The 23,284-nt window shown below is 50.6% G+C and overlaps 2 protein-coding genes across 4 annotated transcripts in view; one reads left to right on the forward strand and one right to left on the reverse strand.

Moving 5' to 3' along the window:
• LRRC51 (leucine rich repeat containing 51) overlaps positions 1–23,284 on the reverse strand; it is a 96,007-nt gene that overhangs the window by 48,145 nt on the left and 24,578 nt on the right. The window lies entirely within an intron of this gene.
• The window catches only part of NUMA1 (nuclear mitotic apparatus protein 1), a 74,889-nt gene continuing 64,318 nt past the window's right edge, over positions 12,714–23,284 (forward strand). For all 3 annotated transcript variants that reach the window (XM_077298875.1, XM_077298877.1, XM_077298879.1), the window contains exon 1: positions 12,714–12,870. The gene's annotated coding sequence lies outside the window, so the exon portion shown is untranslated. The remainder of the gene's footprint in view (positions 12,871–23,284) is intronic.

The raw sequence follows: 23,284 nt of genomic DNA on the forward strand, positions 1-23,284 counted from the left end.
CGGGTCTCTGTATACGGGCACGTGTCTGATATGTGCTGCCCTGGAGTGACGGGTCTCTACATACGGGCAGGTGTCTGATATGTGCTGCCCCGGAGTGACGGTCTCTGCATACGGGCACGTGTCTGATACGTGCTGCCCTGTAGTGATGGGTCTCTGTATACGGGCACGTGTCTGATACGTGCTGCCCTGGAGTGCCGGGTCTCTGTATACGGGCACGTGTCTGATACGTGCTGCCCCGGAGTGACGGGTCTCTACATACGGGCACGTGTCTGATATGTGCTGCCCCGGAGTGACGGGTCTCTGTATACGGGCAGGTGTCTGATACGTGCTGCCCTGGAGTGACGGTCTCTGTATACGGGCACGTGTCTGATATGTGCTGCCCTGGAGTGATGGGTCTCTGTATACGGGCACGTGTCTGATACGTGCTGCCCTGGAGTGACGGGTCTCTGCCTATGGGCACGTGTCTGATACGTGCTGCCCCGGAGTGACGGGTCTCTGCATACGGGCACGTGTCTGATACGTGCTGCCCCGGAGTGACAGGTCTCTGTATATGGGCACGTGTCTGATACGTGCTGCCCTGGAGTGACGGGTCTCTGCATATGGGCACGTGTCTGATACGTGCTGCCCCGGAGTGACGGGTCTCTGCATACGGGCACGTGTCTGATACGTGCTGCCCCGGAGTGACGGGTCTCTGTATACGGGCACGTGTCTGATACGTGCTGCCCCGGAGTGACGGGTCTCTGTATACGGGCACGTGTCTGATACGTGCTGCCCCGGAGTGACAGGTCTCTGTATACGGGCACGTGTCTGATACGTGCTGCCCCGGAGTGACGGGTCTCTACATACGGGCACGTGTCTGATACGTGCTGCCCCGGAGTGACGGGTCTCTGTATACGGGCACATGTCTGATACGTGCTGCCCTGGAGTGACGGGTCTCTGTATACGGGCACGTGTCTGATACGTGCTGCCCTGGAGTGACGTGTCTCTGTATACGGGCACGTGTCTGATATGTGCTGCCCTGGAGTGACGGGTCTCTGCATACGGGCACGTGTCTGATACGTGCTGCCCTGGAGTGACGGGTCTCTGCATACGGGCACGTGTCTGATACGTGCTGCCCCGGAGTGACGGGTCTCTGTATACGGGCACGTGTCTGATACGTGCTGCCCTGGAGTGACGGGTCTCTGTATACGGGCACGTGTCTGATACGTGCTGCCCCGGAGTGACGGGTCTCTGTATACGGGCACGTGTCTGATACGTGCTGCCCCGGAGTGACGGGTCTCTGTATACGGGCACGTGTCTGATATGTGCTGCCCCGGAGTGACGGGTCTCTGCATACGGGCAGGTGTCTGATACGTGCTGCCCCGGAGTGACGGGTCTCTGTATACGGGCACGTGTCTGATACGTGCTGCCCTGGAGTGACGGGTCTCTGCATACGGGCACGTGTCTGATACGTGCTGCCCCGGAGTGACGGTCTCTGCATACGGGCACGTGTCTGATACGTGCTGCCCTGGAGTGACGGGTCTCTGTATACGGGCATGTGTCTGATATGTGCTGCCCCGGAGTGACAGGTCTCTACATACGGGCACGTGTCTGATACGTGCTGCCCTGGAGTGACGGGTCTCTGTATACGGGCATGTGTCTGATACGTGCTGCCCCGGAGTGACGGGTCTCTGCATACGGGCACGTGTCTGATACGTGCTGCCCCGGAGTGACGGTCTCTGCATACGGGCACGTGTCTGATACGTGCTGCCCTGGAGTGACGGGTCTCTACATACGGGCACGTGTCTGATACGTGCTGCCCTGGAGTGACGGTCTCTGCATACGGGCACGTGTCTGATACGTGCTGCCCTGGAGTGACGGGTCTCTGTATACGGGCACGTGTCTGATACGTGCTGCCCCGGAGTGATGGGTCTCTGTATACGGGCACGTGTCTGATATGTGCTGCCCCGGAGTGACGGGTCTCTGTATACGGGCACGTGTCTGATACGTGCTGCCCCGGAGTGACGGGTCTCTGTATACGGGCACGTGTCTGATACGTGCTGCCCCGGAGTGACGGGTCTCTGTATACGGGCACGTGTCTGATACGTGCTGCCCCGGAGTGACGGGTCTCTGTATACGGGCACGTGTCTGATACGTGCTGCCCCGGAGTGACGGGTCTCTGTATACGGGCACGTGTCTGATACGTGCTGCCCCGGAGTGACGGGTCTCTGTATACGGGCACGTGTCTGATACGTGCTGCCCCGGAGTGACGGGTCTCTGTATACGGGCACATGTCTGATATGTGCTGCCCCGGAGTGACGGGTCTCTGTATACGGGCACGTGTCTGATACGTGCTGCCCCGGAGTGACGGGTCTCTGTATACGGGCACGTGTCTGATACGTGCTGCCCCGGAGTGATGGGTCTCTGTATACGGGCACGTGTCTGATATGTGCTGCCCCGGAGTGACGGGTCTCTGTATACGGGCAGGTGTCTGATACGTGCTGCCTGTGAATTAGGCAGCACATTCGGATCTGGGAATCTTTGCACAGACCCCTGAGGAATCCATCTGGGACGTCACAGGGAGCCATGTGGACCAATCTGCCGGCGTCTCTACAGCCGGGATCTTCCCCTGATCTATGCGGCGGCGGTGAGTGGGACGCGCGGCCCCCTCCTCCGTGATTATACCGTGATGGAGCCGGGTTTTCCATTATTATTCTATACAATCTCTTCTTGCTGCCGGTGTATTCTCTTTACGTCCTAAAGCTGAAAACCTTCACAGACGCAATATTGTTAGTCCGGGGGGCCGGTGTGGACCCCAGACACCAATGTGACGCAATCTGCCCTAAAATGGGAGAAATTCAGAAATAGTGATCCGGCTGGATAAATCTCCATGTACAGATGGCGCAGGAGGCCACTGCTCTCACTGTAGAGAATTCTGTTCTGGGCAGAGAGGGGGCGCTCTTCTTATTTAACCCTTGTGGTTCGGGGTCTTTTGCTGATTAGTTCTGTTCTCCTTTGTAGTTTTATGTCTGGGGCCCAGAATGGCGCTGCCCGTCCAGATGATGGCACTCTCCTGTGACTCTGTCCTGCTGATTAATATTGTAGAAGCCCTAAGGATCATAACGAAGCAGGGACTGAATATCCTCAGAACCAAGAAATCCACGAAAAAAAAAATCCTTAAATGAAACCTGTCTGAGGGGGCCCACCCGGAGCCACGCTACTGTAACTGTATCGGTGTGCACAGCGTGGCCATACAGTTATTCTCTGCCGCAGAGCACAGAGAATCGATCTGCCGCGCCGCCGTCATCGCAGGGTCAACTGTATCTGCTAAATGCTGATGGAAGTGGGAGCGTTACGCTGCTTCTAAGATCATCCCCCTCTCAGCGTCTGATGTCCATGAGGCAGACACTGACAGCAGGTGCCCGCTGTCCTGAGATGTGCGGGTGCTCAGAGCAGTGGGGTAACGAGGAGGAGAGGTGAGTAATGTATGTGTGTGTGTGTGTTTGTTTTTTTACTATACTACATAGAGTCTGCCTATGGGGAGAGGGTTTATTATACTATATAGAGTCTGCCTATGGGGGGTGCGTTATACTATATAGAGTCTGCCTATGGGGGGTGCGTTACACTATATAGAGTCTGTTTATGGGGGGGTGCGTTACACTATATAGAGTCTGCCTATGGGGGGTGTGCGTTATACTATATAGAGTCTGCCTATGGGGAATGCTTTATACTATATAGAGTCTGCCTATGGGGGGTGCGTTATACTATATACAGTCTGCCTATGGGGTGTGTGTTATACTATATACAGTCTGCCTATGGGGGGTGCGTTATACTGTATTGAGTCTGCCTATGGGGGGTGCGTTACACTATATAGAGTCAGCCTATGGGGGGTGCGTTACACTATATAGAGTCTGCCTATGGGGGTGCATTATACTATATAGAGTCTGCCTATGGGGAGGTGCATTATACTATATAGAGTCTGCCTATGGGGGGTGCATTATACTGTCTGCCTATGGGGGGTGCGTTATACTATATTGAGTCTGCCTATGGGGAGGTGCATTATTGTTGTGAATTTGGATTCTGGGCTCCCCCGGTGGCCGCTTGTGGAATTGGACTTGTCATCCTCTTTCCTGTTTCACCTGGTTCCATCAGTAGTGGGTGTCGCTATTTAAGCTCATTTCTCTGGTGGTTTCTTGCCGGTCAACAATGTTATCTGATGCCTCTCAGTGCTTGTTCCTGCTTCTAGACAACTACTAGATAAGTTGGACTTTTGTCCATGTTTTGTTTTGCCTATTTGTTCCAGTTCACAGCTGAAGTTTTGTTACTGTGTCTGGAAAGCTCTCGTTGATCAGGGATTGCTACTCTGGCGTTATGAGTTAATGCCAGAGTTTAAGGTAATCTCTGGATGGTGTTTTGTTAGTGTTTTTCTGCTGACCATGAAAGTATACTATCTGTCTTCTGCTATCTAGTAAGCGGACCTCAAATTTGCTAAGACTATTTTCCTGCTGCGTTTGTTGTTTCATCTGAACTCACCGTCATTATATGTGGGGGGCTACTGTCTTCTTTGGAATATTTCTCTAGAGGTGAGCCAGGTCTTATATTTCCCTCTGCTAGCTATTTAGGTCTTAGGCCAGAGCTGGGCATCTAGCGATAAATAGGAAATGCTACCTGGCTATTTCTAGTTGCGCGGCAGGCTTAGTTCATGGTCAGTATAGTTCCATCTTCCGAGAGCTTGTCCCTCTATAGGCTTGCTATGATCTCTGCTTGCAGAGATCATGACAGTTTGACCGGCCATAAAGTGTTAAAGACCCAGGTTGAGAAAGGAGAGTTATAAGAAGTCTGCTGGAATTTTTTTTTTTTTTTTCCTCCAGTCTGCCTTGCTGCAGTTTTTTTTCTCTCTCTCCTCCTAATCTCTGTATGCTCTGTGTGCACCTGACAATAATGGATCTCCAGAGTGTAACTGCGGGTTTGAATAATCTCATCACGAAAGTACAAAATTTACAAGATTTTGTGGTACATGCTCCGGTATCTGAGCCGAGAATTCCTTTGCCGGAGTTCTTCACAGGGAATAGAGCTAGCTTCCAGAATTTCCGAAATAATTGTAAGCTTTATTTGTCCCTGAAGTCTCGTTCAGCTGGAGACCCTGCTCAGCAGGTTAGGATTGTGATTTCCTTGCTCAGGGGTGACCCTCAAGATTGGGCCTTCTCATTGCCAGCAGGGGATCCTGCGTTACGCGATGTGGATGCGTTTTTTCTGGCCTTGGGCTTGCTTTATGAGGAACCTCATTTGGAACTTCAGGCAGAAAAAACTTTGATGGCACTATCTCAGGGGCAAGACGAAGCTGAAGTTTTCTGCCAAAAATTCCGTAAATGGTCTGTGCTTACTCAGTGGAATGAGTGCGCCTTGGCGGCAACTTTCAGAGAAGGTCTCTCTGATGCCGTTAAGGATGTTATGGTGGGGTTCCCTTTGCCTGCAGGTCTGAATGAGTCCATGACAATGGCTATTCAGATTGATAGGCGTCTGCGGGAGCGCAAACCGGTGCACCATCTGGCGGTGTCTATGGAAAAGACGCCAGAAAGTATGCAGTGTGATAGAATTCTGTCCAGGAGCGAGCGACAGAATTTTAGACGGAAGAATGGATTGTGTTTCTATTGTGGGGATTCTACTCATGTTATATCAGCATGCTCTAGGCGTACAAAGAGGCTTGATAAGTCTGTTTCCATTGGCACCATTCAGTCTAAGTTTATTTTGTCTGTAACCCTGATTTGTTCTTTGTCATCCATTGCCACGGACGCCTATGTTGACTCTGGCGCCGCTCTGAGTCTTATGGATTGGTCCTTTGCCAATCGTTGTGGTTTTGATTTAGAGCCTTTGGAGACTCTTATTCCTCTGAAGGGGATTGACTCCACCCCATTGGCTAATAATAAACCACAATACTGGACACAAGTAACCATGCGTATCGATCCGGATCACCAGGAGATTATTCGTTTCCTGGTGCTGTATAATTTACATGACGATTTGGTACTGGGATTGCCATGGTTGCAGTCTCACAACCCAGTCTTGGACTGGAGAGCAATGTCTGTGTTGAGCTGGGGATGTAAGGGTATTCATGGGGACGTACCTTTGGTTTCTATTTCGTCGTCCATTCCCTCTGAAGTCCCTGAGTTCCTCTCTGATTATCAAGACGTCTTTGACGAACCCAAGCTTGGGTCGTTACCTCCGCACCGTGAGTGCGATTGTGCCATAGATTTGATACCGGGTTGTAAATATCCAAAGGGTCGTTTGTTTAATCTGTCCGTGCCGGAACATGCTGCTATGCGGGAATATATAAAGGAGTCTTTGGAAAAGGGACATATTCGTCCATCTTCTTCTCCCTTGGGAGCTGGGTTTTTCTTTGTCTCAAAAAAAGACGGCTCTTTGAGACCATGTATTGATTATCGGCTTCTGAATAAGATCACTGTTAAGTATCAATACCCATTGCCATTGCTTACTGATTTGTTTGCTCGTATAGAGGGTGCTAAGTGGTTCTCTAAAATTGATCTTCGTGGGGCGTATAATTTGGTGCGGATCAGGCAGGGGGATGAGTGGAAGACCGCATTTAATACGCCCGAGGGCCACTTTGAGTATTTGGTCATGCCTTTTGGTCTTTCTAATGCCCCTTCAGTTTTCCAGTCTTTTATGCATGATATTTTCCGCGATTTTCTGGATAAATTTATGATAATATATCTGGATGATATTCTGATTTTTTCTGATGACTGGGACTCTCATGTCCAGCAGGTCAGGAGAGTTTTTCAGGTTCTGCGGTCTAATTCTTTATGTGTGAAGGGGTCTAAGTGCGTTTTTGGGGTCCAGAAAATTTCCTTTTTGGGGTATATTTTTTTCTCCCTCTTCCATTGAGATGGATCCCGTCAAGGTGCAAGCTATTTGTGACTGGACTCAGCCCTCCTCTCTTAAGGGTCTTCAGAGATTTTTGGGCTTTGCCAACTTTTACCGCCGATTTATTGCTGGTTTTTCGGATGTCGTTAAACCACTGACTGATTTGACCAGACAAGGCGCTGATGTTGCTAATTGGTCCCCTCATGCTGTAGAGGCCTTTCAGGAGCTTAAGCGCCGTTTTGCCTCTGCCCCTGTGTTGCGTCAGCCTGATGTTGCTCTACCTTTTCAGGTTGAGGTTGACGCTTCGGAGATCGGAGCTGGGGCAGTGTTGTCGCAGAAAGGTTCCGACTGCTCCGTCATTAGGCCTTGTGCCTTCTTTTCTCGCAAATTTTCGCCCGCAGAGCGGAATTATGATGTTGGGAATCGGGAGCTTTTGGCCATGAAGTGGGCGTTTGAGGAGTGGCGCCATTGGCTCGAGGGGGCTAGGCATCAGGTGGTGGTATTGACTGACCACAAAAATTTGATTTATCTTGAGACTGCCAGACGCCTGAATCCTAGACAGGCGCGCTGGTCTTTATTTTTTTCTCGCTTTAATTTTGTGGTGTCATACCTACCGGGTTCTAAGAATGTTAAGGCAGATGCCCTTTCTAGGAGTTTTGACCCGGACTCTCCTGGTAATTCTGAACCCACAGGTATCCTTAGGGAGGGAGTAATTTTGTCGGCCGTTTCTCCTGATCTGCGGCGGTCCTTGCAAGAGTTTCAGGCGGATAGACCGGATCGTTGTCCGCCTGATAGACTGTTTGTTCCGGATGATTGGACCAGCAGAGTCATCTCTGAGGTACATTCTTCTGCTTTGGCAGGTCATCCCGGAATTTTTGGTACCAGGGATTTGGTGGCAAGATCCTTCTGGTGGCCTTCCCTGTCACGAGATGTGCGAGTCTTTGTGCAGTCATGTGACGTTTGTGCTCGGGCCAAGTCTTGTAGTTCTCGGGCTAGCGGACTGCTGTTGCCCTTGCCTATTCCTAAGAGGCCTTGGACACACATCTCGATGGATTTTATTTCAGATCTGCCTGTTTCCCAGAAGATGTCTGTCATCTGGGTGGTCTGTGACCGTTTCTCTAAAATGGTCCATTTGGTTCCTCTGCCCAAGTTGCCTTCTTCTTCTGAGTTGGTTCCTCTGTTTTTTCAGAATGTTGTCCGATTGCACGGTATTCCTGAGAATATTGTTTCTGACAGAGGTACCCAATTTGTGTCTAGATTTTGGCGGGCATTCTGTGCTAGGATGGGCATAGATTTGTCTTTTTCATCTGCTTTTCACCCTCAGACTAATGGCCAGACCGAGCGGACTAATCAGACCCTTGAGACATATCTGAGGTGTTTTGTCTCTGCTGACCAGGATGATTGGGTTGCTTTTTTGCCATTGGCAGAGTTCGCCCTCAATAATCGGGCCAGTTCTTCCACCTTGGTGTCCCCGTTTTTCTGTAATTCGGGGTTTCACCCTCGATTTTCCTCCGGTCAGGTGGAATCCTCGGATTGTCCTGGAGTGGATGCGGTGGTGGAGAGATTGCATCACATCTGGGGGCAGGTTATGGACAATTTGAAGTTGTCCCAGGAGAAGACTCAGCGTTTTGCCAACCGTCATCGTCGTGTTGGTTCTCGGCTTTGTGTTGGAGATTTGGTGTGGTTGTCTTCTCGTTTTGTCCCTATGAGGGTCTCTTCTCCTAAGTTTAAACCTCGGTTCATCGGCCCTTATAGAATATTGGAGATTCTTAATCCTGTTTCTTTCCGTTTGGACCTCCCTGCGTCCTTTTCCATTCATAACGTTTTTCATCGGTCGTTATTGCGCAGGTATGAGGTACCTGTTGTACCTTCAGTTGAGCCTCCTGCTCCGGTGTTGGTTGAGGGTGAGTTGGAGTACGTTGTGGAGAAAATTTTGGACTCTCGTGTTTCCAGACGGAAACTCCAGTATCTGGTCAACTGGAAGGGTTACGGCCAGGAGGATAATTCTTGGGTCAATGCATCTGATGTTCATGCTTCTGATCTTGTTCGTGCCTTCCATAGGGCTCATCCTGGTCGCCCTGGTGGATCTGGTGAGGGTTCGGTGCCCCCTCCTTGAGGGGGGGGTACTGTTGTGAATTTGGATTCTGGGCTCCCCCGGTGGCCGCTTGTGGAATTGGACGTGTCATCCTCTTTCCTGTTTCACCTGGTTCCATCAGTAGTGGGTGTCGCTATTTAAGCTCATTTCTCTGGTGGTTTCTTGCCGGTCAACAATGTTATCTGATGCCTCTCAGTGCTTGTTCCTGCTTCTAGACAACTTCTAGATAAGTTGGACTTTTGTCCATGTTTTGTTTTGCTTATTTGTTCCAGTTCACAGCTGAAGTTTTGTTACTGTGTCTGGAAAGCTCTCGTTGATCAGGGATTGCTACTCTGGCGTTATGAGTTAATGCCAGAGTTTAAGGTAATCTCTGGATGGTGTTTTGTTAGTGTTTTTCTGCTGACCATGAAAGTATACTATCTGTCTTCTGCTATCTAGTAAGCGGACCTCAAATTTGCTAAGACTATTTTCCTGCTGCGTTTGTTGTTTCATCTGAACTCACCGTCATTATATGTGGGGGGCTACTGTCTTCTTTGGAATATTTCTCTAGAGGTGAGCCAGGTCTTATATTTCCCTCTGCTAGCTATTTAGGTCTTAGGCCAGAGCTGGGCATCTAGCGATAAATAGGAAATGCTACCTGGCTATTTCTAGTTGCGCGGCAGGCTTAGTTCATGGTCAGTATAGTTCCATCTTCCGAGAGCTTGTCCCTCTATAGGCTTGCTATGATCTCTGCCTGCAGAGATCATGACACATTATACTATATAGAGTCTGCCTATGGGGGGTGCATTATACTGTCTGCCTATGGGGGGTGCGTTATACTATATAGAGTCTGCCTATGGGGAGTGCGTTATACTATATAGAGTCTGCCTATGGGGGGTGCGTTATACTATATACAGTCTGCCTATGGGGGGTGCGGTAGACTATATACAGTCTGCCTATGGGGGGTGCGTTATACTATATAGAGTCTGCCTATGGGGAGTGCATTATACTATATAGAGTCTGCCTATGGAGGGTGCGTTACAGTATATAGAGTCTGCCTATGGGGAGTGCGTTATACTTTATAGAGTCTGCCTATGGGGAGTGCGTTATACTATATAGAGTCTGCCTATGGGGGGTGCGTTACAGTATATAGAGTCTGCCTATGGGGAGTGCATTATAGTTTATAGAGTCTGCCTATGGGGAGTGCGTTATACTTTATAGAGTCTGCCTATGGGCGGTGCGTTACACTATATAGAGTCTGCCTATGGGGGGTGCGTTACACTATATAGAGTCTGCCTATGGGGAGTGCGTTATACTATATACAGTCTGCCTATGGGGAGTGCGTTATACTATATACAGTCTGCCTATGGGGGGTGCGGTAGACTATATACAGTCTGGCTATGGGGGGTGCGTTATACTATATAGAGTCTGCCTATGGGGAGTGCGTTATACTATATAGAGTCTGCCTATGGGGAGTGCGTTATACTATATAGAGTCTGCCTATGGGGGGTGCGTTATACTATATAGAGTCTGCCTATGGGGGGTGCGTTATACTATATAGAGTCTGCCTATGGGGAGTGCGTTATACTATATAGAGTCTGCCTATGGGGGGTGCGTTATACTATATAGAGTCTGCCTATGGGGAGTGCATTATACTATATAGAGTCTGCCTATGGGGGGTGCGTTATACTACATAGAGTCTGCCTATGGGGAGTGCGTTATACTATATATAGTCTGCCTATGGGGGGTGCGTTATACTATATACAGTCTGCCTATGGGGGGTGCGTTATACTATATACAGTCTGCCTATGGGGGGTGCGTTATACTATATAGTCTGCCTATGGGGGGTGCGTTATACTATATACAGTCTGCCTATGGGGAGTGCGTTATACTATATATAGTCTGCCTATGGGGGGTGCGTTATACTATATACAGTCTGCCTATGGGGGGTGCGTTATACTATATAGAGTCTGCCTATGGGGGGTGCGTTAGACTATATACAGTCTGCCTATGGGGGGTGCGTTATACTATATACAGTCTGCCTATGGGGGGTGCGTTATACTATAGTCTGCCTATGGGGAGTGCGTTATACTATATACAGTCTGCCTATGGGGGGTGCATTATACTATATACAGTCTGCCTATTGGGGGTGCGTTATACTATATACAGTCTGCCTATGGGGGGTGCGTTATACTATATAGAGTCTGCCTATGGGGGGTGCGTTACACTATATAGAGTCTGCCTATGGGGGTGCGTTATACTATATAGAGTCTGCCTATGGGGGGTGCGTTATACTATATACAGTCTGCCTATGGGGGGTGCATTATACTATAGTCTGCCTATGGGGGGTGCGTTACACTATATAGAGTCTGCCTATGGGGGTGCGTTACACTATATAGAGTCTGCCTATGGGGGGTGCGTTAGACTATATAGAGTCTGCCTATGGGGGTGCGTTACACTATATAGAGTCTGCCTATGGGGAGTGCGTTATACTATATAGAGTCTGCCTATGGGGGGTGCGTTACACTATATAGAGTCTGCCTATGGGGGTGCGTTATACTATATAGAGTCTGCCTATGGGGGGTGCATTATACTATAGTCTGCCTATGGGGGGTGCGTTATACTATATACAGTCTGCCTATGGGGGTGCTTTATACTATATAGAGTCTGCCTATGGGGGGTGCGTTATACTATATACAGTCTGCCTATGGGGGGTGCATTATACTATAGTCTGCCTATGGGGAGGTGCATTATACTGTATTGAGGCTAGTTAGGAGATAATGTGAGATCAGTTTAATATCAAATATGGTGACAGGTTCCCTGTAATGTTATACTGTAATATATCTGTATCCCCAGCTCAATTGTGCACGCCCTATAGCCTTCCCCGCCGCTCTCCGGGCTTCGGGGCTCCGCCCCGTCCTCTGAGGCTCTGCTCCGTTCTCTGTGGCTCCGCCCAGTCCACTATTTTCTGTGGCTCCGCTTCTTCCTCTGTGGCTCTGCCCCGTTCTCGGATCTCTGTGGCTCCGCCCCGTCCTCTGTGGCTCCGCCCCGTCCTCTGTGGCTCCGCTCTGTTCTCTGTGGCTCCGCCCCATTCTCTGTGGCTCCGCACCGTCCTCTGTGGCTCCGCCCCGTTCTCGGGTCTCTGTGGTTCCACCCCGTTCTCTCTGGCTCCGCACCGTCCTCTGTGGCTCCGCCCCGTTCTCGGGTCTCTGTGGTTCCACCCCGTTCTCTCTGGCTCCGCACCGTCCTCTGTGGCTCCGCCCCGTTCTCGGGTCTCTGTGGTTCCACCCCGTTCTCTCTGGCTCCGCACCGCCCTCTGTGGCTCCGCCCCGTTCTCGGGTCTCTGTGGTTCCACCCCGTTCTCTCTGGCTCCGCACCGTCCTCTGTGGCTCCGCCCCGTTCTCGGGTCTCTGTGGTTCCACCCCGTTCTCTCTGGCTCCGCACCGTCCTCTGTGGCTCCGCCCCGTTCTCGGGTCTCTGTGGTTCCACCCCGTTCTCTCTGGCTCCGCACCGCCCTCTGTGGCTCCGCCCCGTTCTCGGGTCTCTGTGGTTCCACCCCGTTCTCTCTGGCTCCGCACCGTCCTCTGTGGCTCCGCCCCGTTCTCGGATCTCTGTGGCTCCGCCCCGTGCCCTGTGGCTCCGCTCCGTCCTCTGTCGCTCCGCCCCGTCCTCTGTGGCTCCGCCCCGTCCTCTGTGGCTCCGCTCCGTCGAGCGCTGATTTGCTTTTCAGGCGGCAGGGGGGCGTGTCCCCAGTGAGGGGCGTGTTGCTTTGAGGCGTCTTTCAGGGGGCGGGGCGATGTTGGTGACGTCACGTGTAGGCGCGAGCGGACGGAGTGCAGCCAATGGCGGCCGGGCCCGCCGGCGTCTCATGGTTTGAATAATATTCGGGCCGAGACTGTGAGGGGACTGCGGACGGCGAAGAGCGGGGATTCCCGGTGCAGGTGAGCGGAGGCGGCGCCCGGTGCGGTCTGACGTCGTGTAAAGGCGCCAAGAGGGCCCGAGCCTGTATCTGCGTCATCACCGAGAGCGAAAAGCGGGAGATACCGGGGGGGAGGAGACCCCCGGGGTGTGTGAGGGGAGAGAGGAGACCCCCGGTGTGTGTGAGGGGAGAGAGGAGACCCCCGGGGTGTGTGAGGGGAGAGAGGAGACCCCCGGTGTGTGTGAGGGGAGAGGAGACCCCCGGTGTGTGAGGGGAGAGAGGAGACCCCCGGGGTGTGTGAGGGGAGAGAGGAGACCCCCGGTGTGTGTGAGGGGAGAGAGGAGACCCCCGGTGTGTGTGAGGGGAGAGAGGAGACCCCCGGGGTGTGTGAGGGGAGAGAGGAGACCCCCGGGGTGTGTGAGGGGAGAGAGGAGACCCCCGGGGTGTGTGAGGGGAGAGAGGAGACCCCCGGGGTGTGTGAGGGGAGAGAGGAGACCCCCGGTGTGTGTGAGGGGAGAGGAGACCCCCGGGGTGTGTGAGGGGGGAGAGGAGACCCCCGGGGTGTGTGAGGGGAGAGAGGAGACCCCCGGTGTGTGAGAGAGGAGAGACCCCCGGGGTGTGTGAGGGGAGAGAGGAGAGACCCCCGGGGTGTGTGAGGGGAGAGAGGAGACCCCCAGGGTGTGTGAGGAGGGGAGAGAGGAGACCCCCGGGGTGTGTGAGGAGGGGAGAGAGGAGACCCCCGGGGTGTGTGAGGAGGGGAGAGAGGAGACCCCCGGGGTGTGTGAGGAGGGGAGAGAGGAGTCCCCCGGGGTGTGTGAGGAGGGGAGAGAGGAGACCCCCGGGGTGTGTGAGGGGAGAGGAGACCCCCGGTGTGTGTGAGGGGAGAGAGGAGACCCCCGGTGTGTGTGAGGGGAGAGAGGAGACCCCCGGTGTGTGTGAGGGGAGAGAGGAGACCCCCGGTGTGTGTGAGGGGAGAGAGGAGACCCCCGGGGTGTGTGAGGGGAGAGAGGAGACCCCCGGGGTGTGTGAGGGGAGAGAGGAGACCCCTGGGGTGTGTGAGGGGAGAGAGGAGAGACCCCCGGGGTGTGTGAGGGGAGAGAGGAGACCCCCGGGGTGTGTGAGGGGGGAGAGGAGACCCCCGGGGTGTGTGAGGGGAGAGAGGAGACCCCCGGGGTGTGTGAGGGGGGAGAGGAGACCCCCGGGGTGTGTGAGGAGGGGAGGAGACCCCCGGGGTGTGTGAGGGGGGAGAGGAGACCCCCGGGGTGTGTGAGGAGGGGAGAGGAGACCCCCGGGGTGTGTGAGGAGGGGAGAGGAGACCCCCGGGGTGTGTGAGGAGGGGAGAGGAGACCCCCGGGGTGTGTGAGGAGGGGAGAGGAGACCCCCGGGGTGTGTGAGGAGGGGAGAGGAGACCCCCGGGGTGTGTGAGGAGGGGAGAGGAGACCCCCGGGGTGTGTGAGGAGGGGAGAGGAGACCCCCGGGGTGTGTGAGGAGGGGAGAGAGGAGACCCCCGGGGTGTGTGAGGAGGGGAGAGAGGAGACCCCCGGTGTGTGTGAGGAGGGGAGAGAGGAGACCCCCGGTGTGTGTGAGGAGGGGAGAGAGGAGACCCCCGGGGTGTGTGAGGAGGGGAGAGAGGAGACCCCCGGGGTGTGTGAGGAGGGGAGAGAGGAGACCCCCGGGGTGTGTGAGGAGGGGAGAGAGGAGACCCCCGGGGGGCGTGAGGAGAGAGAGGAGACCCCCGGGGGGCGTGAGGGGAGAGAGGAGACCCCCGGGGTGTGAGAGAGGAGACCCCCGGGGTGTGTGAGGGGAGAGAGGAGACCCCCGGGGTGTGTGAGGGGAGAGGGGAGACCCCCGGTGTGTGTGAGGGGAGAGAGGAGACCCCCGGTGTGTGCGAGGGGAGAGAGGAGACCCCCGGGGTGTGCGAGGGGAGAGAGGAGACCCCCGGGGTGTGCGAGGGGAGAGAGGAGACCCCCGGGGTGTGCGAGGGGAGAGAGGAGACCCCCGGGGTGGGAGAGGGGAGACCCCCGGGGTGTGCGAGGGGAGAGAGGAGACCCCCGGGGTGTGTGAGGGGAGAGAGGAGACTGTTGTGAATTCTGCTCTTGGGCTCCCTCCGATGGTTGTTAGTGGTAGTGCAGTGATCTCTGGATTATAGGCCAGGGCAGGTGTTTCTGCTTATTGCAGCTCTATTAGGTATTTAGGTTGGTAGGATCCATCAATCCCTGCCAGTTGTCCATTGTATCTTGGAGGGATTGCATCTCTGTCTGGCTCCACTGCCCTGCTGTCATTTCAGCTAAGATAAGTGCCTTGTTTTGGTTCTCTGTAGCACGCATGCAGTGTGCTTTTATGTGCAGTGCAATCTATTGTGTTTTTGTCCAGCTTGACTTGTTTGGATTTTTCTGTCATGCTGGTTTCTCTGGAGATGCAGATATACAGGTCCTTCTCAAAAAATTAGCATATAGTGTTAAATTTCATTATTTACCATAATGTAATGATTACAATTAAACTTTCATATATTATAGATTCATTATCCACCAACTGAAATTTGTCAGGTCTTTTATTGTTTTAATACTGATGATTTTGGCATACAACTCCTGATAACCCAAAAAACCTGTCTCAATAAATTAGCATATCAAGAAAAGGTTCTCTAAACGACCTATTACCCTAATCTTCTGAATCAACTAATTAACTCTAAACACATGCAAAAGATACCTGAGGCTTTTAAAAACTCCCTGCCTGGTTCATTACTCAAAACCCCCATCATGGGTAAGACTAGCGACCTGACAGATGTCAAGAAGGCCATCATTGACACCCTCAAGCAAGAGGGTAAGACCCAGAAAGAAATTTCTCAACAAATAGGCTGTTCCCAGAGTGCTGTATCAAGGCACCTCAATGGTAAGTCTGTTGGAAGGAAACAATGTGGCAGAAAACGCTGTACAACGAGAAGAGGTGACCGGACCCTGAGGAAGATTGTGGAGAAGGACCGATTCCAGACCTTGGGGAACCTGAGGAAGCAGTGGACTGAGTCTGGTGTGGAAACATCCAGAGCCACCGTGCACAGGCGTGTGCAGGAAATGGGCTACAGGTGCCGCATTCCCCAGGTAAACAGCGGCAGAAGCGCCTGACCTGGGCTACAGAGAAGCAGCACTGGACTGTTGCTAAGTGGTCCCAAGTACTTTTTTCTGATGAAAGCAAATTTTGCATGTCATTCGGAAATCAAGGTGCCAGAGTCTGGAGGAAGACTGGGGAGAAGGAAATGCCAAAATGCCTGAAGTCCAGTGTCAAGTACCCACAGTCAGTGATGGTGTGGGGTGCCATGTCAGCTGCTGGTGTTGGTCCACTGTGTTTCATCAAGGGCAGGGTCAATGCAGCTAGCTATCAGGAGATTTTGGAGCACTTCATGCTTCCATCGGCTGAAATGCTTTATAGAGATGAAGATTTCATTTTTCAGCACGACCTGGCACCTGCTCACAGTGCCAAAACCACTGGTAAATGGTCTACTGACCATGGTATTACTGTGCTCAATTGGCCTGCCAACTCTCCTGACCTGAACCCCATAGAGAATCTGTGGGATATTGTGAAGAGAAAGTTGAGAGACGCAAGACCCAACACTCTGGATGAGCTTAAGGCCGCTATTGAAGCATCCTGGGCCTCCATAACATCTCAGCAGTGTCACAGGCTGATTGCCTCCATGCCACGCCGCATTGAAGCAGTCATTTCTGCCAAAGAATTCCCGACCAAGTATTGAGTGCATAACTGAACATTATTATTATTTGATGTTTTTTTTGTTTGTTATTAAAAAACAGTTTTATTTGATTGGACGGGTGAAATATGCTAATTTATTGAGACAGGTTTTTTGGGTTATCAGGAGTTGTATGCCAAAATCATCAGTATTAAAACAATAAAAGACCTGACAAATTTCAGTTGGTGGATAATGAATCTATAATATATGAAAGTTGAATTGTAATCATTACATTATGGTAAATAATGAAAATTAACACTATATGCTAATTTTTTGAGAAGGACCTGTACATCCTATGTCTTTAGTTAGATGTAGTATATAGTATTTTCTGCTGTGGAATTTTCTAGTGTTTTAATACTGACCGCTTAGAACTCTGTCCTATCCTTTCTATCTAGCTAGAAGTGCCTCTTTTGCTAAACTCTGTTTTTTCTGCCTGTGTACGTATTTCCTCTTAAACTCACAGTCAATATTTGTGAGGGGCTGCCTATCCTTTGGGGCTCAGCTCTGAGGCAAGATAGAATTCCCATTTCCATCTTTAGGGGTATTTAGTCCTCCGGCTGTGTCGAGGTGTCTAGGCCTGGTTAGGTACATCCCACGGCTACTTCTAGTTGCGGTGTCAGTATTAGGATTGCGGTCAGTACAGGTACCACCTACTCCAGAGATAGTCTCATGTGGCTCCAGGGTCACCGGATCATAACAGTACAACTGGCCAACAATGAGTTAAATGCATCTCAGAAGAAGGGAAGAAAAGTCCTGAGCCATTTTTTTTTTTCTGCAGTCTGTTTTGTCTTTCCTTCCCTCTTTTCCTCTGGGTGACTGAGGAGCTGTGTGCTAGTATGGATGTTCAGGGATTAGCTTCTTGTGTAGACCAACTTGCTGCTAGGCTACAGGGTATTGCAGATTATATTGTTCAGACTCCGCTTTTAGAGCCTAAGATTCCTACTCCTGAGTAATTTTTTGGGGACAGGTCTAAATTTTTGAGTTTTAAAAATAACTGTAAACTGTTTTTTGCTCTGAAACCTCATTCCTCTGGTGATCCCATTCAGCAGGTTAAAATAGTAATCTCCCTGCTGCGTGGCGATCCTCAGGATTGTGCATTTTCCCTGGAATCTGGGAATCCGGCCTTGCTTAATGTAGATGCCTTTTTTCAGGCTCCAGGGTTATTACATGATGAACCAAATTCTGTGGATCATGCTGAGAAGACCTTGTTGACCCTGTTTCAGGGTCAAGAAGCAGCAGAATTGTATTGTCAGAAGTTTAGAAAATGGTCTGTGCTGACTAAATGGAATGAGGATGCTTTGGCGGCAATTTTCAGAAAGGGTCTTTCTGAATCTGTTAAACATGTTATGGTGGGGTTTCCCACGCCTGCAGGTCTGAGTGATTCTATGTCTCTGGCCATTCAGATTGATCGGCGCTTGCGGGAGCGCAGAACTGTGCGCGCTGTGGCGTTGTCCTCAGAGCAGATGCCTGAGCCTATGCAGTGTGATAGGATTCTGTCTGGAGCTGAACGACAAGGATTCAGACGTCAGAATAGGTTGTGTTTTTACTGTGGCGACGCTTCTCATGTCATTTCAGTCTGCCCAAAGCGTACAAAGAGAATCGCTAGTTCAGTTACCATCGGAACTGTACAACCTAAATTTCTGTTATCTGTGACATTGATCTGCTCATTGTCGTCATTTTCTGTCATGGCGTTTGTTGATTCTGGCGCCGCTTTGAATTTAATGGACTTTGAATTCACTAGACGTTGTGGTTTCCCCTTGCAGACTTTGGAGAACCCTATTCCTTTAAGGGGCATTGATGCTACACCTTTGGCTAAAAATAAACCTCTGTTTTGGACACAGTTAACCATGTGCATGGCGCCAGCCCATCAGGAAGATTGTCGTTTTTTGGTGTTGCATAATTTGCATGATGTTATTGTGCTAGGTTTTCCATGGTTACAGGTGCATAATCCGGTGTTGGATTGGAAATCTATGTCTGTGACTAGTTGGGGTTGTCAGGGGGTTCATAATGACGTTCCTTTGATGTCAATTTCCTCCTCCCCCCCCCCCCCCCCTTCTGAAGTTCCACAGTTCTTGTCTGATTTTCAGGATGTTTTCGAGGAGCCCAAGTCCAGTTCCCTTCCACCGCATAGGGACTGTGATTGTGCTATTGACTTGATTCCAGGCTGTAAGTTCCCTAAGGGCCAACTTTTCAACCTGTCGGTGCCTGAACATACCGCTATGCGGAGTTATGTTAAGGAGTCCTTGGAGAAAGGGCATATTCGGCCATCTTCTTCACCATTGGGAGCGGGATTTTTTTTTGTTGCCAAGAAGGATGGCTCCTTGAGACCTTGTATTTATTATCGCCTTTTGAATAAGATCACGGTAAAATTTCAATACCCTTTACCTTTGCTTTCCGATTTGTTTGCCAGGATTAAGGGGGCTAGTTGGTTTACTAAGATTGACCTTCGAGGGGCATATAATCTTGTTCGTATTAAGCAGGGTGACGAATGGAAAACTGCGCTTAATACGCCCGAAGGCCATTTTGAATACCTTGTGATGCCATTCGGACTCTCTAATGCTCCATCTGTTTTTCAGTCCTTCATGGATGATATCTTCCGGAATTATCTTGATAAATTTATGATTGTATATTTGGATGACATCTTAATTTTTTCCGATGATTGGGAGTCTCATGTGAAACAGGTCAGGATGGTATTTCAGATCCTTCATGATAATGCCTTGTTTGTGAAGGGGTCTAAGTGCCTCTTTGGAGTGCAGAAGGTTTCTTTTTTGGGCTTTATTTTTTCTCCCTCATCTATTGAGATGGATCCGGTTAAGGTTCAGGCCATTCATGATTGGGTCCAGCCCACATCCGTGAAGAGCCTTCAGAAATTTTTGGGCTTTGCTAATTTTTATCACCGTTTCATTGCTAACTTCTCCAGTGTGGTTAAACCCCTGACCGATTTGACGAGGAAGGGCGCTGATGTAGCTAATTGGTCCTCTGCGGCGGTATCTGCCTTTCAGGAGCTTAAACACCGATTTACTTCTGCTCCAGTGTTGCGTCAGCCAGATGTTTCTCTTCCATTTCAGGTTGAGGTTGACGCTTCTGAGATTGGGGCAGGGGCCGTTTTGTCTCAGAGGAATTCTGATGGTTCCTTAATGAAACCATGTGCCTTCTTTTCCCGAAAGTTTTCGCCTGCTGAACGTAATTATGATGTCGGCAATCGGGAATTGTTGGCTATGAAGTGGGCGTTCGAGGAATGGCGACATTGGCTTGAGGGAGCCAAGCACTGTATTGTGGTTTTGACCGATCATAAAAATCTGATTTACCTCGAGTCTGCCAAGTGGCTGAATCCTAGACAGGCTCGATGGTCTTTGTTTTTCTCCCGTTTTGATTTTGTGGTCTCGTATCTTCCGGGTTCTAAGAATGTTAAGGCTGATGCCCTCTCTAGGAGCTTTTTGCCTGATTCTCCGGAGGTCCTTGAACCGGTCGGCATTCTAAAGGAAGGGGTGATTCTTTCTGCCATCTCCCCTGATCTACGACGGGTCCTTCAGGAATTTCAGGCTGACAAACCTGACCGCTGTCCAGTGGGAAAACTGTTTGTTCCTGATAGATGGACTAGTAGAGTGATTTCTGAGGTTCATTGTTCTGTGTTGGCTGGCCATCCTGGTATTTTTGGTACCAGAGATTTGGTTGGTAGGTCCTTTTGGTGGCCTTCGTTGTCACGTGATGTGCGTTCTTTTTGTGCAGTCCTGTGGGACTTGTGCGCGGGCTAAGCCTTGTTGTTCCCGCGCTAGTGGGTTGCTTTTGCCTTTGCCGGTCCCTGAGAGGCCTTGGACGCATATTTCTATGGATTTTATTTCAGACCTTCCGGTTTCCCAGAGGATGTCAGTTATCTGGGTGGTCTGTGACCGGTTTTCTAAGATGGTTCATTTGGTGCCTTTGCCTAAGTTGCCTTCCTCTTCTGATTTGGTTCCATTGTTTTTTCAGCATGTGGTTCGTTTGCATGGTATTCCGGAGAATGTTGTGTCCGACAGAGGTTCCCAGTTTGTTTCTAGGTTTTGGCGGTCCTTTTGTGCTAGGCTAGGCATTGATTTGTCTTTTTCTTCCGCATTTCATCCTCAGACAAATGGCCAAACCGAGCGAACTAATCAGACTTTGGAAACTTATTTGAGATGCTTCGTGTCTGCTGATCAGGATGATTGGGTGGCTTTCTTGCCATTGGCCGAGTTCGCCCTTAATAACCGGGCCAGTTCGGCCACCTTGGTTTCGCCTTTTTTTTTTAATTTTGGTTTTCATCCTCGTTTTTCTTCAGGGCAGGTTGAGCCTTCTGATTGTCCTGGTGTGGATTCTGTGGTGGACAGGTTGCAGCAAATTTGGGCTCATGTGGTGGACAATTTGGTGTTGTCTCAGGAGGAGGCTCAGCGTTTTGCCAACCGTCGTCGGCGTGTGGGTTCCCGGCTTCGGGTTGGGGATTTGGTCTGGTTGTCTTCCCGTCATGTTCCTATGAAGGTTTCTTCCCCTAAGTTTAAGCCTCGGTTTATTGGTCCTTATAGGATTTCTGAGATTATCAATCCAGTGTCTTTTCGTTTGGCCCTTCCAGCCTCTTTTGCTATCCATAATGTTTTCCATAGATCTTTATTGCGGAAATATGTGGTGCCCGTTCTTCCCTCTGTTGATCCTCCGGCTCCTGTGTTGGTTGATGGGGAGTTGGGGTATGTGGTTGAGAAGATTTTGGATTCTCGTTTTTCGAGACGGAAGCTTCAGTACCTTGTCAAATGGAAAGGTTACGGCCAGGAGGATAATTCTTGGGTTTTTGCCTCTGATGTCCATGCTGCTGATTTGGTTCGAGCCTTTCATCTGGCTCGTCCTGATTGGCCTGGGGGCTCTGGTGAGGGTTCGGTGACCCCTCTTCAAGGGGGGGTGGGGTACTGTTGTGAATTCTGCTCTTGGGCTCCCTCCGGTGGTTGTTAGTGGTAGTGCAGTGGTCTCTGGATTATAGGCCAGGGCAGGTGTTTCTGCTTATTGCAGCTCTATTAGGTATTTAGGTTTGTAGGATCCATCAATCCCTGCCAGTTGTCCATTGTATCTTGGAGGGATTGCATCTCTGTCTGCCTCCACTGCCCTGCTGTCATTTCAGCTAAGATAAGTGCCTTGTTTTGGTTCTCTGTAGCACGCATGCAGTGTGCTTTTATGTGCAGTGCAATCTATTGTGTTTTTGTCCAGCTTGACTTGTTTGGATTTTTCTGTCATGCTGGTTTCTCTGGAGATGCAGATATACATCCTATGTCTTTAGTTAGATGTAGTATATAGTATTTTCTGCTGTGGAATTTTCTAGTGTTTTAATACTGACCGCTTAGAACTCTGTCCTATCCTTTCTATCTAGCTAGAAGGGCCTCTTTTGCTAAACTCTGTTTTTTCTGCCTGTGTATGTATTTCCTCTTAAACTCACAGTCAATATTTGTGGGGGGCTGCCTATCCTTTGGGGCTCAGCTCTGAGGCAAGATAGGATTTCCCATTTCCATCTTTAGGGGTATTTAGTCCTCTGTTATGATCCCAATGGCAGAGGATCTCAGAGATTTCAGCAAAGTCTGCAAACATAAATACCAGCTCATAGGGAAGTGGTAACTAGGCTGACCGTATATCTGATCCTAGCACAACCAACTAACAGTAGCCGGGGAACGTACCTACGTTGATCCTAGACGTCTCGCGCCAGCCGGAGAACTAACTAACCCTGTCAGGGAAAATAAGACCTCTCTTGCCTCAAGAAGAAAGACCCCAAAGTTATAGTACAAGCCCCCAACAAATAATAACGGTGAGGTAAGAAGAAAAGACAAACGTAAGAATGAACTAGATTTTAGCAAAGAGAGGCCCACTGACTAATAGCAGAAGATAGTAAGATGACTTATACGGTCAGCAAAAAACCCTGCAAAATATCCACGCTGAATATCCAAGAACCCCCGAACCGACTAACGGTGAGGGGGGAGAATATCAGCCCCCTAGAGCTTCCAGCGAAATCAGGAATCACATATTGTACAAGCTGGACAAAAATAAGAACAATGCAAATAAACAAAAATAAGAAAGCAGGACTTAGCTTATCTTGCAAGGAACCAGGACCTGAAGACAGGAGCAAACAGAAATGAACTGATTACAATGATGCCAGGCACTGGACTGAGAATCCAGGAAGTTTAAATAGCAACACCCCAGGCCTAACGAACCAGGTGAGTACCAACCTGGGGAAAGACAATCCAAATACCAACCACTAGTGACCACAAGAGGGAGCCAAGAAGTATAGTTCACAACAGTACCCCCCCTTTAAGGAGGGGTCACCGAACCCTCACCAAGACCACCAGGGCGATCAGGATGAGCAGCGTGGAAGGCACAAACCAAATCGGCCGCATGAACATCAGAAGCGACCACCCAGGAATTATCCTCCTGACCATAGCCCTTCCATTTGACCAGATACTGAAGCCTCCGTCTAGAGAGACGAGAATCCAAGATCTTCTCCACCACGTACTCCAACTCGCCCTCAACCAACACCGGAGCAGGAGGCTCAACAGCAGGAACCACAGGCACAACGTACCGCCGCAACAAAGACCTATGGAACACGTTGTGAATGGCAAACGACACCGGAAGATCCAAACGAAATGATACTGGATTAAGAACTTCCAAAATTTTATAAGGACCATTAAAGCGAGGCTTAAACTTAGGAGAGGAAACC

This window comes from Ranitomeya variabilis, chromosome 3 (genome assembly GCF_051348905.1).
Source record: "Ranitomeya variabilis isolate aRanVar5 chromosome 3, aRanVar5.hap1, whole genome shotgun sequence".
NCBI lineage: Eukaryota > Metazoa > Chordata > Amphibia > Anura > Dendrobatidae > Ranitomeya > Ranitomeya variabilis.